At 39.8% G+C, this 19,843-nt stretch overlaps 1 long non-coding RNA gene across 1 annotated transcript in view; it reads left to right on the top strand.

The window, feature by feature from the left end:
- The window catches only part of LOC112206407 (uncharacterized), a 40,331-nt gene extending 27,197 nt beyond the window's left edge, over positions 1–13,134 (top strand). Inside the window, exons 3-5 of the long non-coding RNA XR_002940698.2 lie at positions 1,092–1,205; positions 10,247–10,421; positions 12,970–13,134. This is a non-coding gene — a long non-coding RNA (uncharacterized LOC112206407). The remainder of the gene's footprint in view (positions 1–1,091; positions 1,206–10,246; positions 10,422–12,969) is intronic.
- Positions 13,135–19,843: the final 6,709 nt, after the last annotated feature.

A 19,843-nucleotide genomic window follows, 5' to 3' on the forward strand; every position in this document is an offset into this window, starting at 1 on the left:
GGGGTGGGGAGATTGAGAAGCACTTGAGAAGTTCACAGTCCAGAAGCAGAGGCTTATTAGAAGACTGAGACCCAATCACAGGTCTAGAGAATGCACCCCTTCTCCCTGCACCTTACTACCACTTTACTAAAGGCCTATTTACAGCATTTCCTTTTATCCAGTACATATTGACCAGCTATCAAGAGAAAAGTACAAGGCATACTAAAAAGCAAAACAGTGCAGATTGAAGAGACACAGCAAGTGTCAAAAGGAGACTCAGATATGATAGAAATGTCGGAATTATCAGATCAGGAATTGAAAACAACTATGATTAATAAGCTAAGGGCTCTAATGCATAAAGTAGACACCATGCAAGAACAGACAGGCAATGTAAGCAGAGAGATGGAAATTCTAAGAAAAAAAAAAACAAAAGGAAATGCTGGAGATAAAAAACACTATAACAGAAATGAATCACGCCTTTGATGGGCTTGTAGTAAATTGGACATGGCTGAAGAAAGAATCTCTGAGCTTGAAAAGTATCTCAATAGAAACCTCCAAAATCGAAAAGCAGGGAGAAAAAGAAAAAAAATGGGAGGGAAGCAGAGAGTAATATCTGAGAACTATAGGACAAATATAAAAGGTATAACATACACATATGGGAATACCAGACAGAGAAAAGAGGAGAAAGGTACAGAAGAAATATTTAAAACAATAATGCCCCAAAATTTCCTCTCAAATTAATGTCACACACCAAACCATAGATCTAGGAAGCTCAGAGAACACCAATTAGGATAAATGTTAAAGAAATTACACCTAGGCATATAATTCAAAATACAGAAAATCAAACATAAAGAAAAATTCCCCAAAGAAGCCATAGGGAAAAACACCTTACCTATAGAGAAGCAAAAATAAGAATTATCTCTGACTTCTCCTCTTAAACTATGCCAGCAAGAAGAGAGTGGACTGAAATATTTGAAGTGTTAAGAGAAAAAAAAACATATTAAAATTCTGTACTCTGCAAAATTGCTTTTCAAAAGTGAAGGAGAAATAGACTTTTTATACAAACCAAAATGTAGGGATTCTTTTATTTATTTATTTATTTTTGCCAGCAGACCTGCCCTGCAAGAAATGTTAAAAGAAGTGCTTTAGAGAGCAGGAAAATTCTATAGGTCAGACACTTGGATCTACATAAGAAAAGGAAGAAACCAAAGGAGAAATAAGTGAAGGTAAAGTAAAAACTTTTATTTTTCTTACAACAAATACGTTTATTCAAAATAAAAATAGCAAAAATGTATTTGATTATGTATGTGTTTTTGTATACATGCATACATAATCAATATAGTCATGTGTATACAGACACATATAATCAATATAGTTATGTGTCTCTTAACAATGAGGATACTTTTTGAGAAATAAGTCAGTAGGTGATTTTGTCATTGTGTGAACATCATAGTGTGTACTTATACAAATCTAGATAGTATAGCCTACTGTACACCTAGGCTATTTATTATAGCTTATTGCTTCTAACCTACAATTCTGTACAGCAATACAGTATTATAATATTATGGTTGACCAAAACATAAGGCATAACATTGTGTGTGTATGTGTGTGTGTGTATGTATACATGTATACATTTATATGAAATAAATGAAAACAATGACATAAGGGATGGGAAGGAAGAATTAGGAGTATTTTGTTATTAAAGTATTCACATTATCCATGAAGCAGTATAGCAGTATAGTTACACTACAGCTATTATAGTTATTTAAAAGTGGACTTGGATTAGTTGTAAAGATATATTGCAAACTCTATGGCAAAAACTATAAAAAGAAAAAGAAATATAACTGATACACTAAGAAAAGAGGGAAAATGAACTTATATAAGTTTTTCAGTTAAAATTACAAATGGCATAAAAAGACTGGGAGATAACAAGAACAAAGGGAAAGAGCAATGATTGGTAAACAGCAATGAATTTTGCAGACATTAATTAAACTACATCAATAATCACTTTGAATGCCAATGGTTAAAATATTCTCATTAAAACAGACACATTGCCAGAGTGGATCAAAAAATGAAATCCAACTATAGGTTTTCTAGCAGAAACCCACTTTAAATACAAAGACACATCTAGATTAAAAGTAAATGGATGGAGAAAGACATACCATGCTAACACTAATCAAAAGAAAGTGGGAGTAGCTATATTAATTTCAGATAGAGCAAATAAAGCTATCAGGAATAAAGAATGGCATTGCATAATGATGAAGGAGTCAATTCTCCAAGAAGGCATAACAATCCTTAGTAAGGTTGTGCCTAACAGGGCATCAAAATATATGAGCTAAAAATGGGTAGAACTGAAAAGAAGAAAAAATGAATCCAATATTATACTTAGAGACTTCAACACTCTTCTATCATGAACGAACAGACCTAGCAAACAGAAAATTAGTAAGAACACAGTTGAGCTCAACACCACCATCAATCAACTGTATATAATTAATATCTATAGACAGCTTCATTTAGCAACCTCAGGATATACATTCTTCTCAAGCTCATAGGGAAAATTAACCAAGATAGACCACATTCTGGGCCATAAAATACACTTTAGCAAATTTAAGAAAATAGAAATCACGCATTGTCTGCTCTCAGACCACAATGCAATTAAACTACAAATCAATAGGAAGATAGGTGGAAAGCCCCCAAATACTTGGAGATTAAACAATACACTTCCCAATAACACATGGTCAAAAAATAAATATCAAGAGAAATTTAAAAATATTTTGAGATAAATGAAAATGAAAACACAACTTATAAAATTTGTGAGATGCAGCAAAAGCAGTGCTTACAGGGGAATTTATAGCATTAAATGCATATATTAGAATTAGAAAAAAAGAAAGAACCAAAATTAATCATCTAGGCTTCCATTAGAGAAAATTAGAAAAAGAAGAACAAATTAAGTCTGGAATAAGGAGAAGAAAAAAAATGAAAATTAGAAGAGAAATCAATGAAATTGAACTCAAGAAAAAAAATAGAGAAAATTTATGAAACCAAAAGTATGTTTTTAGAAAATATCAGTAAAATTAAAAACCTGTGCCCCAGCTAACCAAGGAAAGACAAGACACAAATTACCAATATTAGAAATGAAAGGGGGCATCACTATCAATCCCATGGACATTCAAAGCATAATAAAGAATGATTATAAGCAATTCTATGTCCACAAATTGGTAACTTAGATTAAGAACCTATTATTTGAAAGATAAAATGTGCTAAAACTCATATAAGGAGAAATTGACAATTTTAATAGGCTTATATTTATTAGCAAAATTGAATCAATATTTAATAACTGAAAACAGAAAGCACCAGCTCTAGATGGCTCTACTGGTGAATTCTATCAAATATTTAAGGGAAAAATAATACCAATTCTGTAGACTCTGTTTCAAAAGTAGAAGCCCAGGAAATATTGTCTAACTCATTCTGAGCAGCCCGCATTACATTAATACTAAAACCAGACAAAAAGACATGACAATAAAAGTAAACTACAAACCAAAATTCTCATGGACATAGATGCAAAAATCCTCAGCAAATTATTAAAAAATTGAATCCAATAATGTATGAAAATAAGTATGGACCACAGCTGACTGGGATTTATCCCTGGTATGCAAAAACAGTTCAATATTTGAAAATCAATTACTGTAATCTACCACATCAGCAAGCTAAAGAATAAAACTCACAAGACCATATCAATAGATGCATACAAAGCATTTGATCAAATCTAACACCACTTATGATAAAAACTATCGGTAAACCAGAAATAGAGGGAAACCTCATAAAGAATATTCACGAAAACTGACAGCTAATGTCATAGTTAATGGAAAGAAACTCAAAGCTTTCCCACTAAGATTAGGAACAAAGCAAGAATGTTGCCTCTCACCATTATTTTCAACATCATACTGGAAGTCCTACCTGATGCAATAAGACAAGAAAAGGAAATAAAATATATACATGATGGGAAGGATGAAATGAAATTGTCTTTTTCACAGTGACATGATTGCCTATCTAGAAAATAAAAAGAAGAAAATTACTCCTGGTACTAATAAATAATTATACCAAGGTTGCAGGATAAAGGTTAATACACAAAAGTCTATTGCTTTTCTAGGCAACAGCAATGAACAAGTAGAATTTGAAAATAAAAACAAAATACCATTTATATTAATACCCCCAAAAATGAAATACATAGATATAATAAATCTAACAAAATATGTACAAAATCTATATGAAGAAAACTATAAAACTCTGCTGAACTAAATCAAGGAAGGACTAAATAAAGAGATATTCATATTCATGGATAGAAAGATTTAATATTGTGAAGATGTCACCTATTCCCAACTTGATCTATAGACTCAGCACAATCCTAATCAAAATCCCAGAAGGTTATTTCGTAGATATTGACTAACTGATTCTCCGATTTACAGGGAGAGGTAAAAGGCCCACAATAGCCAACATAATATTGAAAAAGAAAAACAAAGTTGTGTCACTGACTTCTAGACTTATTGTAAAGCTACAATAATCAAGATGATGTGGTATTGTCAAAAAATAGACAAGGCAATGGAACAGAATAAAAACCCCAGAAATAGACCTATAAGAATATAGTCAGGGCCAGGCACGGTGACTCACAGCTGTAATCCCAGCACTTTGGGAAGCTGAGGCAGGCGGATCACAAGGTCAAAAGATGGAGACCATCCTGGCCAACATGCTGAAACCCCATCTCTACTAAAAATACAAAAATTAGCTGGGCATTGTGGTGGGCGCCTATAGTCCCAGCTACTCAGGAGGCTGACGCAGGAGAATCGCTTGAACCTGGGAGGTGGAGGTTGCAGTGAGCCAAGATTGCACCACTGCACTCCAGCCTGATGACAGAGCGAGACTCCGCCAAAAAAAAAAACAAAAAACAAAAAAAAAAACATAGTCCGATGGTCTTTGATAAAGTACCAAAGACCATAAAATGTAATAAATAATCTTTTCACAAATGATGCCAAGAAAACAGAACATCCACATGACCAAAAAATAAAATAAAATAAAATAAAATCTAGACACAGATCTTACATTCTTCCCCCAAATGAATTTGAAACCACTAAACTCTTAGAAGATACCACAGGAGAAAATCGAAATGACCTAGGGTTTGATGGTAACCCTTTAGATATAATGTCAAAGGGATGATCCATGAAAGAACTAATTGATAAGCTGGACTTCACTAAAATTAAAATTTTCTGTTTTGCGAAAGACAGTGTCAAGAGAATTAAATGACAAGTCACAGGCTGGAAGAAAATATTTGCAAAAGACATATCTGATAGAGGATTGTTATCCAAAATAAACAAAGAACTCTTAAAACTCAATGAAAGAAAACAATGATCCAGCTGAAAAAAATGCGCCAAAGACCTTAACAGACACCTCACCAAAGAAGATATACAGATAGCAAACAGTCTATAAAAAGGTGCTCTGTTCCTTATGTCATTAGGGAAATGCAAATTGGAGCAGCAATTACATACCTCTATATACCTATTCGAATGGCTAAAATGGGTAACACTGACAACACCAAATGCTGGTAAGAACATGAAGCAACAGAAACTCTCACTCATTGCTGGTGGGAATGCAAAATGAAACAGCCAATTTGGAAGATAGTTTGGGATTTTCTTACAAAACTAAACACACTCTTACCATACCATCCTGCAATCTCACTCCTTGGTATTTACCTAAAGGACTCAAAAACTTATGTCTGAAAAAAAAAACCTGCACATGGATATGTATAGCAGCTTTATTAATAATTGTCAAAACTTAAAAGCAACCAATATGTTCTTGAGTAGGTGAATGGATAAATAAACTAAAAGTCTGGTACATCTTGACTTTGGAATATCATTCAAGGCTAAAAAGAAATGAGCTACTAAGCCATAAAAAGATACATAGAAAACTTAAATGCATATCATTAAGTAAAATAAGCCAATCTGATAAGGCTACCTACTGTGTAATTTCAACTCTTTGACATTCTGGAAAAGGCAAAATGATGGAGACAGTAAAAAGATCAGTAGGGTCCAGTGGAAGAATGGAGGGAGGCAGGCGAACAGACGAAGCACAAAGGATATTTAGGTGAGTGAAACAATTCTGTACAATACTACGATGTTGCATACTCATTAGGCATTTCCCTAAATCTATAGAACATGCAATACCAAGAGTGAACCCTCATGTAAAATATGGACTCTGGGTGGTGACAATGTGTTAATGTAGGTTTATCAATTGTAACAAATGCATGCACCACCACAGTGTGGGCTGTTGGTAATGGGAGGCTGTGCATGTGTGTGGGAAGGGGGGTGCATGGGAAATCTCTGTGCCTTCTGCTCAATTGTCTGTGATTCCAAAACTACTCTGAAAAATGAAGTTTACTTTGAAAAAAAAGAATAGTGATGAAGTGGGCTTTCAAATACCACATATTAAACTGTACTTTAAAGCAAGTATAATTAAAGCAGTGTGGTGTCAGGGGAAAAAATGTAGACAAATCAGTTAAAAAGAAGAAAATCTCGAAAGGATCCCAACATTGTGACAGTGTCGTGATAGGTGCCTATTGAATATTTATGTAATAAATGAATACAGCTTAGTACAACGTTAAAAGTATCATTTCAAGACAGTAGGTAACAGAAAATTACTCTACAGGTAGGTCTGGGGCAAATTGTAATCATTTGATTTTTAATAATGGTTAAATTATTCTCTCACCCTGTACTATCGCCCAAATACACACACACATAAACAGATGGATTAGAAAGTTATAAAATGACTTAAAAATATCAATCTCTTCGTGTTGATTAAATGTTCATGTTAAATCTAAAAACAAAGGGAGCCATCAAAATCAAAAAGAGAAAAAGCTTAAAAGATTTGTCTACATAAAAATAAATATATAATGAATGTCAAATTGCTAAAAAAAAATTGACTATGTTTGACACGTTGATTTTCTTGATAAGTCATAGAATTTAATATGGAAATATCAATGATTTTGGAAAAAAAAAACTGACTAAAGGAATAAATAAGCCACACTCCAAAGAAGCAGTCTACGTGGCCATGGCATCACAGCTTATGTCTAATCCCCTTTGACTAGAGTGCAGGAGTGTGTGATTAAACTGAGCAGGAACTAATGTGGGCTTCACGAGTGGCCGCCACTGTATTCATTCAACTGCTGGGTGGAAGAGCGGCTTCCCTCTTCCTTCCTCAGAAGACCAGAGATGATGATTTAAGAAATAAAAGTTGGAAATCTCTTATTTCAAGTCAGATTACAATATTAAATGTTAGAAAGCACCGAGATCCAGTTTTTAATGGAAATATCATTTATTGCCATTATTTGCCAAATTAAAAACCCATAAAAAGTCATGGCTGGGCGCAGTGGCTCATGCCTGTAATCCCAGCACTTTGGGAAGCCCAGGTGGGTGGATCACCTGAGGATGGGAGTTTGAGACCAGCCTAACCAACGTGGCAAAACCCCATCTCTACTAAAAATATAAAAATTAGCTGAGCGTGCTGGCGGTGCCTGTAATCCCAGCTACTCGGGAGACTGAGGCAGGAGAATCGCTTGAATTCTGGAGGTGGAGGTTGCAGTGAGCTGAGATCGTGCCATTGCACTCTGGCCTGGGCAACAGAGCGAGACTCTGTCTAAAAATAAAAAAAAAGTCATGATCTTTGAGAAAAATTAGAGAAAAAGATAAGCTAATGTAGAACAATTTACTAAAATAATTCACAAAAAAATAACAATTTAGAAATCACTAATGACAACACCAAAGCATATAAAATTGTAGTTTCCCAGGAAATACATGTAGATGTCTAGATATCGCTGTATGTATATGTATATTTACATACATAATACATATATGTGTATATCAATATATGTATATTTCTTTTTTAAATGTGATATTCCAAGCTATTTACTGTTTTGTAATTTTTTCAATTCATATAACCATTTTCTATTTAAAAAGAATTCTACTCCTCTGCATTTTAAATGCCAAATAATACTCCACTGTTTGTGCAGACCATAATTTTTTATTACCCAATTATTATTGGGTAGTTAGATCACTTCCAATTTTTTATATTTGATACAACACTGACCTGCCTGTGGTTTTGCTCAACATTCATGAACACACATGAAATTTTCCAAGGATAAACTCTTTTTTAAGCCCTTAATATATGTTGCCAAATTACCTTCTGAAACCTTCTACAATAGACTCTCACCTGAAGTGGGAGGGATATTTTTAAAGTCAGTACATATAATACAAAATGCTGGTCATCAAAATTGCCCTGGCACATCTTTTAAGAAAATAGTGTTGGAGATTGACATTCAGTAATTCATTTGTTCATGCAACAACTCAAACACTGTTTATTGAGTAACTAGTCTGTGTCAGGCATAGTGCCAGGAGATGGAGATGGGACAGACACCGAACTAGACCAATATATTCACTGTAAAAAGCTATTCTGGTGGAGAGAGATAATGAAAATTAAGCCTAACAATCACAAAATTTCTAAAGCATTAGAAGATGATAAGTAATATAGAAAAAAAAAAGACTAGGCAGGGCTAAAAGAGAAGTATGTTTGGAGGAGGGTGCCATAGAGGTTTAGATGGTCAAAGGAAGCTCCATTGAGAAGAGGTGACTTGAAGAAAGTGAGAATTGAGTTATGCAACTAGCTGGTGGAAGGGCATTCCCAGAAGAGGAAACACCATGTATGAATGCCCTGAGAAGGAGGCACAATTGGCATGCTGAAGGAACAACAAGGAGGTCGGTGTGTCCAAAGACCAGTGTGTGGCAGGAAGAGGGAAGGATAGGAGGAGACCAGAGAGGTGAGCTAGGCAGGGCATTGGGTGGATATGGACTTTTTCCCAGAAAGGAATGGAAATTGTGGAGCATGTTTAGCAGAGGCATGACATGAGTGACTCTTGTTTTAAAGGATCTCTCTGGCTGCTCCTTAGAAAACAGACTGTAGGGCACAAGGTGGGGGTGGGTAGCAAGGAGAGCCATCTTTGCAGTTCTTATGCTAGGAGCTGTTAGGCTTTAGGGGACATCTGGTATGAGAATGGGTCCTTAAACATGAGTCTCAGATCCAGCCCTTGGGACGCTCACACCACACAGACCCAGTGAAGAAACAGCTCTGGGGAGAAAGCAGCAGGATCTCCCCTCAGGTGCTCACTCCTGAGCACACACACGGAGGGAAACGATGGGTGGTAAGGCAGGCTTTAGGTACATCTTCCTTCCTTCTGCCCTTCCTTCCTTCTTTCCTTTTCTCTTCCCTTTCTTCTTCCCTCTCTCCCTTCCTTTCTTTCTTCTCCCCTCTCTTCTCTCCTTCCTTCCTTCTTCCCTCCTGTATTAGCCCGTTTTCACACTGCTACAAAGAGCTTCCCAAGACCGGGTAATTTATAAAGGAAAGAGGCTTAGTGGACTCACAGTTCCGCATGGCTGGAGAGACCTCAGGAAACTTACAATCATGGCGGAAGGTGAAGGGGAAGCAAACACCTTCACATGGCTGCAAGAGAGCGAAGTGCAAGCAGGGGAAATGCCATATGCTCACAAAACCGTCAGATCTCCTGAGAATTCACTATCACAAGAAAAGCATGGGGGAAACTGCCCCCATGATCCAATCACCTCCTTCCCTCCACATGTGGAGATTACAATTTGAGATGAGATTTGGGGGGGGACACAGAGAAAAACCATATCATCTCCCTTTCTTCCTTCCTTCTTCAATCCCTTCCTTCCTTCTTTCCTCTCTTCTTCTCTTGCTCCCTCTCTTCCTTCCTTTTTTCTTTCCTCCCTTCCTCCCTCTCTCCTTTTCTTTCTTTCCCTTTCGTCCTTCCCTCTCGTCCTTCCTCTCTTCTTCTTTCTTTCCCTTCCCTTCCTTCCTTGGTACCTCCATTCCTCCTTCCCTACCCCCCTCTCTCCTTCTTTCTTTCCCCTTTTTGGGGGAGGGGTGTGGTGGACAAATGCAGAGTTAAAATTATGTAAATTAAATTTGTCAAATATATCACTCCACTGTAGCAAATTTCATTACTGCTCGTACCTCCTTACACTTACCCCAGCCATGAGGAGAATGTTGTTGTTATTGTTGTTTTAATCTTTAGATGTGTGTAGACAGAATGTTAAGTTACTGACAATGCTATAGGCATTGCTTTGTTTGCTAGTGCAAAGGAACATTTTTTCCCAGCTTCTTGGCTGTCCATGTTTCTGTCCTGAGTTGTCTTTCCTGCACTTTGCAGGCATGGAAATCTTGTTCCACACATTGCCTGGTGCCCTGTCCAGGGCTGCAAGGTGCACTGTGTCTCCTCTGCCCAGCAAGCCACAAGCCCCTCCAGGGTGAGATGAGAGCCTTCCCTTCCCTTGGTCCTCCCTTCGACACAGGGAGCTGGAGCTGGACAGCCCCATAGGCACTCAGTAAGCACACACCATGTAGATAAGTTAACATGTACCTTTGAAAAGGTGGATCACGGGGATTTTGTAATGATGCAGCAGCGAGGATGCTTTGAGGATGGAACTTGGGGTCTTTCAAGTTCTCAGTAGGGCTGCGATCCTTCCTGGACTCTAGTTGTATCCTGCAGAGGTGTAGGAGATGAGCCAGTGAGGTGCCATTCTGGAGAGGTTCCTTGTCGGCTGTTCATGAACACAATTGCTCTTTCACAGCTATCAGTCCCTGAGCAGCCACCCTTCACCAGGTTTGGGGCCAAGTGCCTTACACTTGTTACCTTATGCAATTCTCACCCTAAGCCCGCGATACCACAATTTTTATAATTTATCATCTACAGGTGTGAAAACCAAGGTGGAACATTTTAGGGACTCTCAGCTAGTAAGTGGAGGCTTCCTTTCCTGCCCCTTTTTTATTCCATTATGGACAGAGCTGACTGTATCTCTGCATTCACTGCAAGTCTGCGTTGCTCCCTCAATCTTTGATCCACTTCTTTCTCCTGAAGGGCACTGAAATACTGGCTGTTTATGGCTCCTGAAACTTGGGATGGGAGGACCCAGAGAGCTCTTTTCACCAAGAGTGTGACCTCAGCAGCTTTCATTCCTTCCTGGCCCCAGCTGGCTCTGGGCTGAGCCCGCTTCACCAGGGAGCACCATGTGAAGATGAGTCTCAACCTGGAGTCTGCCATTTGTTTCCAGTCCTTCACTGCCATTCCAAAGAGAGGAATGACTGCCCGACCCTCCATCTGGGGCAGACTCAGCCCAAAACAGAGGCTGTTGGCCCCTTTCCCCACCTCTCAGCTCCTTAGCACTTTGAATCCAATCCTACTCTTTGGAACTTAGCTGATAAATACAAGGCTGCCTTTTCCAAAAATGTTTCTGAATAGACAAACTAGAAACTTTATAATTTGGAAATAGTATTCAAACGGCTCTAAAGACACATCTAGGGCTATGTTCTATTCTTGGGGAAATTCTAGAGATACATGGTTGGATGGATGGAGGGATGAATGAGTGGGTGGATGAGTAGGTGTGAGTGGATGAATAGATGGGTGGGTGGATGCATGCATAGATGAATGGATGGATGAATTGAGGGGTGAGTGGAAGATAAATGAATAGATGGATGGGTGAAATGGATGGATGGATGGATGGATAAATGAATGGATGGATGTGTGAATGGATAAATGGATAGATCAATGAGTGGACAGATGAATGGATGACTGGATGAATGAATAAATGGGTGGATGATTGGATGGATTAATGGACAAGTGGGTGGATTAATGGATGGATGGATGGATACGTAGATGGATGGATGGGTGAATAGATGGGTGGGTGGATGGATGGATGGATAGATGGATGAGAGAATGGGTGGATGGGTGTATGGATGAATGGATGGATAGGTGGAGAGATGGATGGACAGATTGATTTCTCTCACTGAACAAGTACCAACATAGGCAAAAGCAAAGCAAGAGACACCAAAAGCATGTTTTATTTTGGGAGAAAGGAAAGTCCTTGGAAACACAAGTCCAGGCCTGCAAAATCCTTGGGCTGCTTCACCATTCTGGGAGCAGCAACATGTCCTTCAGCTGTCTTATATTCCCTTCTCCAGCAAGGACATAAGGACACGATAAATACTTAAACTGCAGCAAGAAAATTTCAAGTTATTCTTTTAAAAAAAAACTTTATGAAATAGCCATTTGATAATAGTAGACATCAGCCCCTAAGTAGAAAGAAATCTATTTTTCAGCATTTAATTCATACAAAATCTTCCATTTTCAATAAGCATTAATTTAACACAGACAAAATGGCTATAGGGTGACAGAATCTCATCTCTATATGTAGAAGATTTTTAAACAAAAAGCCACGTTTATATTTTATTGAATTCCAGGGGGCTGAAGGCAGGTAAGTTGTTGGGATAACCCCTGCAATCTGCCCCAACTTTCTAGTGTTATAGAAGAAACAATATTGAGGAAAGTCCTAGGTTTCCTTTTCTAATTTTTTTAGTCTTGCAACATTAACTAACAAGAATTTTCTTCCAAAATTGCAGAAATTTTTCTTTAAGACTAGGCGGGAAGAGTGGAAATAAAAGTCAAATCTAAAACCTGCAAACATAAACCTGGAGCAGGCGAGAGACCATTATTGCTGGTGTCTGTTGTCAGCTATAGAATCATTAACATGAAATACCTTTTGATGAATGCATTGAAAAAAGTGATTATATATTAAAGTATAAAAGTCTATTCCTGCACCATTTAAATTACTTTACAATGCTGATTAAAATAACAGAACATTATAGCTTGCTTAGCTAAACATTATATTTCCAAATCCATTTCCAATTGTTTCCCTTCAATTTGAACAATTTTTGAGCAATTTTATTGCTATTCATACCTGCTTGATTTTTTATTAGAAATTAAAATACACAGGTTTTTTATCAATGTTGTGAAGTACTGCAAAGTTTAACTCTTTTGATGCCATTCAGAACCTCAAGTCACAGGGAGAAGCAACTTTTTTTCTCTCTTAACTCCAGGGGCTTGAAGAAGATATCTAGAAATATCAAAGCAGAAGAGCCTCGGAGATAATCTGAACTATTTCTGAGTTTACATAAGGGAAAACTGAGACTGGAGAGAACTAACATGTCTAATATTACAATGGAAATTTGTAATAAAACCACAAATTGAGTCAAGTCTCCTGATTCACTATATGAGCTTCTTTTGACTCTAAGAAACTGTCCTTCGCAAAGTTCCCAAGAAAGAATGGATTGGCCAGATCGATAGAGGAATTGCTGAGGAAACTGCACTGGTGTTTTTATATACGTGGCACTTGTTCATGCTAAACAGTAGTTTAGTGCAGTGGTGGAGAAAAGAATCCCTTTGAATGATACCTGATTAATGTGTGTATAAAGCACACAGGCCTATAAAATAGTGTGGAATATGGGACAAGCTATCTTGATGCCAAGCCATGGAATGGACCTGTGTGTTACCCAGGACAAGCTCCTTGTTCTAAAACCTTTATCATAAGTGCAACGAATGACTGCCTTTGCTGATTATAGAAACCTCTGTCCTGCTCGTGGCAACACCCTTAGCACCAAGCACAGAGCCCCACACAGAGAATGTGTTCAAGAACTCTTCAGTAGATAAATGAATGAATGTTCCTCCATCATATGGAGTTTTGGGGTTCCAAGCAACAAAAATAGATGCTAGTTAATGTGAGGAGGATATGGATTGGTTTAGGATATCAAAGCAAAAGCTGAATTAACAAGGGGTCCTGGAAAGTTGGGGGCTGAGCAGCTCCAGGCCTCTAGACTGAAGAAAGTAATGAGGTCTCTTTGGGCATCCTGCTGGGATAAACCCTCTTTAATAATTTCCCATCTTTGTCTTCCTCATCTTAACATTCAGGCTCCCAAGAAAGAGAGTCCAATTGGCCGAGCTTTTATCACACGCCTATCTGTTGGCAAGAAGGGCTAGGAACCCTGCAATGTAGTTCATGAAGACTGTATACATGGAAAAGGGAAGTCAAGGTGCTAGTATTAGAAGAAACAATGAACTGTGATCAGATTAAAACATCACATATCCACTGTACACTTGAGCTTCTCCTTCTCCTGTAGAGTGAGTGTAGCAATACCTAACTTGCAGGGTCCTTATGGGAACTGGAAATAGGATTAGAAGAGTCATAGCGTAATTCCCTGGCACATAGCATGGAACCTATCACAGCTGGTTTTATGTAGGGGCAGTGAAGACATGGTTTACCACAAGTCGTGGCTTTCCCAATGCTGATTCCTGAACTGTGGCCACACTGTTCCTCTTTCAGAGGTGTTTGACAACACACACTTCCATGTGCAGATCTTACTTACCGACGCTACCTTCATTACAATATTTCTTCAGCCCCAGCCATAAATTGAGTTGTGGAAGGCCCAAGCCATGCCAGGATTTTAGGATGGCTGGGGTTAGTATCAGGTGGAGCTGAGGCTGGGAAACCAAAATGGGATGTGAGCTGGACCTGAAGGTAGTGGAGCAGTCAGGATCCTGATGTCTGAGGTGTGTGATGAGCAGAAGGCCATGACTGAGGATCTCAAGAATGACCCCAGTTTGCCAGACGCCAGGTCCAAGGCCACTGACAGATTCCCTGGTAGATTTCAAATGGACTCAAGAGCCTAAAGACAGAGACCTTATGACTCCATGTAGAAAGCCTGGGACTGAGCTGCCCGTGGGTGCCCAGCCAGGTGCAGGGGAAAAAAAAAATGCTAACTGAAAATTAACTGATAGTCTAAACTGAGCAATGAGTTTGGAGACTCCAATTGCAAAAGTAATGGGAACAATGAAAAGAAGAGTATTCCTTGGGACTCAGTGCAGTAACTAATAATTATTGGACACTTGCCATTTGCTGGGTCCCCTGCTAGGGAGACAGGACAGAGTAGTGATTAGGGGCACAGATCCAGGATTCAGATCATCTGGGTTTGAATTCTGGCTATTCCACTGAGTGGTTATAGGACTTCAGGCCAGTCTCATAACCCACCCTAAGTGGGGATACTAGGAGCAGTTTGTGCCTGTTGGAGCACTAAATTAGGTGATTAATGTAATGTGCTAAGACCAGAGCCAGACACTGAGGAGGTGTTCAATAAGCATTAATGATCTCATTATTGTCGTGTTCGTTGTTAAGCCTTTGGTCATGCCTTATCTCATTTAGTTCTGAGGGTCTGAGGCAGTGTTAGGAAAGCATCATGGGAGACAGGCATGGTGGGAGCTGAGCCCTGACATGAATGGGGCTAACTCAATGGCAGAAGGTGTGGGAATGGTGTTTGTCAGCAGTTGGGATGAGCAGTGATGCCCCTTAGGTGCAGTGAGGGTAATCCTGACTTGAGAGATGAAGTCCTCAAGGGCCCCCAACCCCTTCACCCCATTCTGTGGCAGCGTCTCAGCCAAGGTGTGTGGAGTGGTTGGGTGGAGGGTTCAAGTCTAGGAACAGAGGGAGAGAAGGTCAGGTCAGTGGGCCATGTGGAAGCATGAACAAAAGAAGGGGAGTTGATTTTGAAGGAGGTAACAAGGCATAGAGCTTTTTAAGGACACTTCATTTGAGAGTTAGTGGTTGATAGATGGGAGGGTGAAGGAAAGGAGACCAGAGTGGAGGAGAAAGGGAAACTTCTGGGAAGATGTACTTGGGGGGATATTCCAAGCCAGGCAAGTGAGTGCAGGGGAAATGGAGGTAGGGCAGGTCCAGGGACCAAAGGTGAAGCTTGGCCTATAGAGGCACAGGCCTGGGTTGGAGGGACTCTCAAGAAAAGCAGGAATGGGAAATCTTATAGTAATGTCACCAATGACATAGGCTCAAAAGGGCTTTGCACCTGTTTTTTTCTTCTTGAAACCAAGAAGTTTCCTCTCTTCCCCACTTCTCGCCTCTGAATCACTCAGAGATCAGGGCTGGTGACAAGGGCCAGTGGTAGAGGCAGTATGTTTGAGGAGTTCAGAATGCCTCTCCCCAAAGCAGGAGGTGTATCTAGAAAAATGAAGCCTCTGATCTCCTTTCTTCTGTGTCTCGGGCCTCAGGCTGCTTCCAGGAGCCCAGCCATGCCTGGAACACGTTTCATGAGCGTCTAGGGGTTAACACTTCAAGAAGAAACAGGGGAGATTTTGCTGGTGTACACTATGTCATGAGAATGGATCTAACGAGTGAGAGGAAGCTCTGATTAAGAGCTGAAAAACCTGCACGATTTTCAACTCAGGAACCCACGCGTACCACCATTTTCTTCTACGAGAAACCTCAACAGGTTACAGATACATAATTTGAAAGAAAACAACCTTAAGTAATGTGCCATTCTAGTTAGGTCTAAATTCACATTTGAAAATATTATTCAACTAATTAAAATGGAATTAAATGAATACAGTGTTAACTGTGTCTAGTGTTTAGCATAAAATGTTGTTAAATATATCATACTCTGTGTTCCAAACTGGCGGCAGATTTTAGCAATGTTTAATTGTAAGAAATAGCCATGTACTACTTAATTGCATAAGTAGGTGGAACATAAAAATCACAATTACATGAATTATATTAAGTAAAATATGTTAAAATAGTTTGTTTTTCGATGGTGGAATTTTATGGACACTATAATGAAACTGAAGTACATTTTTAATTACATAATTATTGCTATTTTCAAAGTCCATTTACACCATAATTGTTCCTGTTTTCATAGTCCAAAGAGTCCATGACAGAGAGACTCAGTGGGATCTAAAATAAGGATTCATTCTTCAGACAACTCCTGCTCATGGTTTCCCCCTATCTTTACAAAATCGATCTCAGATTCATTCAACATGCATTCAACAGGTAATTGTGTGTGTGAAATTGCTGGGAATGGTAGCAGGTTGCAGAGATGAGGGAGGGGTAGATTTCCAGCCCTCAAGCAACTCATAGTCTAATGACAGAGGTAAGATGGACTACAGCAGACGCAGAAGGGAAGCATGGTCAGGAGTTAGAGGGACACACCAACTTCTCTTGAGCGGATGGATGCATGACTGTGGGCTCCTGGACCCCGGGAAGAAGGCAGGACTGGGCTAGCCTGGGCTGGGGCAGGGGCAGTGGTGAGGAAGGGCACCCCAGGCTCCAGCAAGGACACAGAGGAAGGAAAAGCAGGTGGCATGAAGTGTTGTGAGGCAGACCGGCCCAGTAGTGGCAGACAGCCATGGGCAAATGGCAAAAAGAGATTCAGTGGCAAAGCCAGCCCAGGCCAGCCAGACCCTGGGAGCCGGCAGGGATATTCCAGCAGTGAGGAGCGGGGAGTGTGGGGTTTCACTCAGTGGATTTGGGGTTCAGCATGAGCCCTTCGGCCTGGGGGTGACAAAGCAGGAGCTGCAGGACCCTGAGCACTGGAAGACAACAAGGCCAGTGACAGCAACAGAAGGATCAAGGGAAAGGTGATTTAAGTGAAAAACAATAAATTTGCTTCTGGACTGAGGCTTGTTGAGGTTATATAAAGATATCCAGGTTAGATGCTTGGAGGCATGTTTGCTCAGTAGATTGAGGCTTTTAAGCCTTTTAAACAAACAAACAAATCCTTGAGAGCACTTTTAAGCTTTTCTTCCTCTCTTTTTTTTTTTTCTTTTTGATACCATAGGAAATTTTGAGATAAAACCGCGAAATGTTAGGGCAGTCCCTTACCACACATATTGAGTTAGTGTAATTTGTTAAAAAGCAAAAAAAGCAAAGGGTGGCCAGACGCCATGGCTCACACCTGTAATACCAGCAATTTGGGAGGCCAAGGCAGGAGAATTACTTGAGGTCAGGAGTTCGAGACCAGTCTGGCCAATATGGTGAAACCCTGTCTCTACTGAAAAGATGCAAAAATTAGCCGGGCGTGGTGGTGCACACCTGTAATTCCAGCTACTCGGGAGGCTGAGGCTGGAGAATCACTTGAACCTGGAAGTCGGAGGTTGCAGTGAGCCAAGATCACACCACTGCACTCCAGCCTGGGTGACAGAGTGAAACTGTGTCTCAAAAATAAAAATAAATAAAGAAAAATAAAAAGCAAAAGGCTCTCATTATGTATCATCAGGGGAATTAAAATCAAAACAACAATAAGATGCCACTACACCCCTGTTAAAATAGACAAAATCGAGAACACTGACAACTCCCAGTGCTTCCAAGAGTACTGGGGAACTCTGTTACGGGAACTCTGATTCAGTACCAATGGAAATGCAAACTGGAACAGCCACTTGGAAGATAGTTTGGTGGCTTCTTACAAAACTGAACATCCTCTTAGCATACCATCCTGCAATCCCACTCCTTGATGTTTACCCAAAGGAGATGAAAATTTATGTCTCACAAAAGGCACATGGGTGTTTATGGCAGGTTTATTCATAAGTATTAACACTTGAAAGCACCCAAGACTGCCTTCACTAGGCAAATGGATAAATAAAATGTGGTACACCCAGACAACAGAATATTATTCAGCACTATAAAGACAGAAGCTCACAAGCCATGAAAAGACATGAGAGAATCTCAAAAGCCTATAATAAAGTGAAAGAAGCCAGTGTGAAAAGGCTATATACGGTACAATTTCAACCATACGACATTCTGGAAAAGGCAAACTATGGAGACAGTAAAAAGATTGACTGGGTGCAGTGGCTCACGACTATAATCCTAGCACTATGGGAGGCAGAGGCGGGCGGATTGCCTGAACTCAGGAGTTTGAGACCAGCCTGGGCAACATGGTGAAACCCCGTCTCTACTAAAATACAAAAAAATTAGCCGGGCGTGGCGTCATGCACCTGTAGTCCCAGCTACTCAGGAGGCTGAGGCAGGAGAATTGCTTGAACCTAGGAGGCAGAGGTTGCAGTGTGCCAATATCACACCACTGCACTCCAGCCTGAGCAACAGAGCGAGACTCTGTCTCAAAAAAAAAAAAAAAATCAGTGGTGTCCAGGGGTAAGGAGGGAAGGATGAATAGGCAGAGCACAGAAGATTTTAGGACAGTGAAACTACTCTATAGGATACTATAATGGTGGATCCATGTCTTTGTACATTTGTGTAAACCCATAGAATGTACAACATCAAGAGTGAACACTGACATAGCTATGTACTTTGGGTGGTGATGATGGGTCAATGTAGGTTCCTCAGTTGTAACAAAGGTACCACCCTGGTGGGGGATGTTGGTAACGGGGTGATTGCATGTATGTGTAAGCAACAGGAGGTATATGGGAAATCTCTGTATCTCTTGTGAACCAAAAACTGAAATAAAGTCTATTTAAAAGAAAAAAACGCAATGGAGGAGAGGAGCAGATTACATAAAAGGAATGAGCGTGCTGGCACTTAGCGCACGTTTGGTGCCCAGTCCTCACTCTCATTCTCTTTAGAATAAGTCTACACTCTTTCTTCTGAGCCTCGAGCTGCCCCTGGAGTTTAGACAATTATCTTCCTTTGAGGATTTGAGAAAAGTTTTCAAATTGCGACAATTTAGGGGGATTTTATTTTTTATTTTATTCTTATTTCTCACTCCTTACTTCTTCCTGCACTTGGAATCGTTAACTTGTGCTGAGTGTGGCCGCCAGGCCATCACTGCTAGAAAGGACGAGAGATTCTTAGCAGTAGTCAGAGAGCACCCGTCGGGACCAGTCCTTCTAATTCTCAAACCAAATGAGGTTGAACAAACCCGGGTAAGTTTTGGCGCTTCCGGCTGGTTGTTCCAAATCTTTGAAAGCCCTCTGCGCACTCTCCGTCATTCATGTAATCATTTAAAACATGTCTTCCTGTAGAGGAACTGGGTCCCAGCCGCAGGGTAACCAGAGGCTGCATGAGTCACTGTGGTTAAGACAGATCATTGAATTCTCAGCTGGCGTGACCTCATAGCTGGGAAGCCAGAGGGCCTGCGCCAGCCAAGAGGAGCTAGCTTTGCTGGTGGTGTGGTGCAGGAAGTG

The sequence above is a fragment of the Pan troglodytes genome, chromosome 20 (assembly GCF_028858775.2).
Source record: "Pan troglodytes isolate AG18354 chromosome 20, NHGRI_mPanTro3-v2.0_pri, whole genome shotgun sequence".
NCBI classification, from domain to species: Eukaryota; Metazoa; Chordata; class Mammalia; order Primates; family Hominidae; genus Pan; species Pan troglodytes.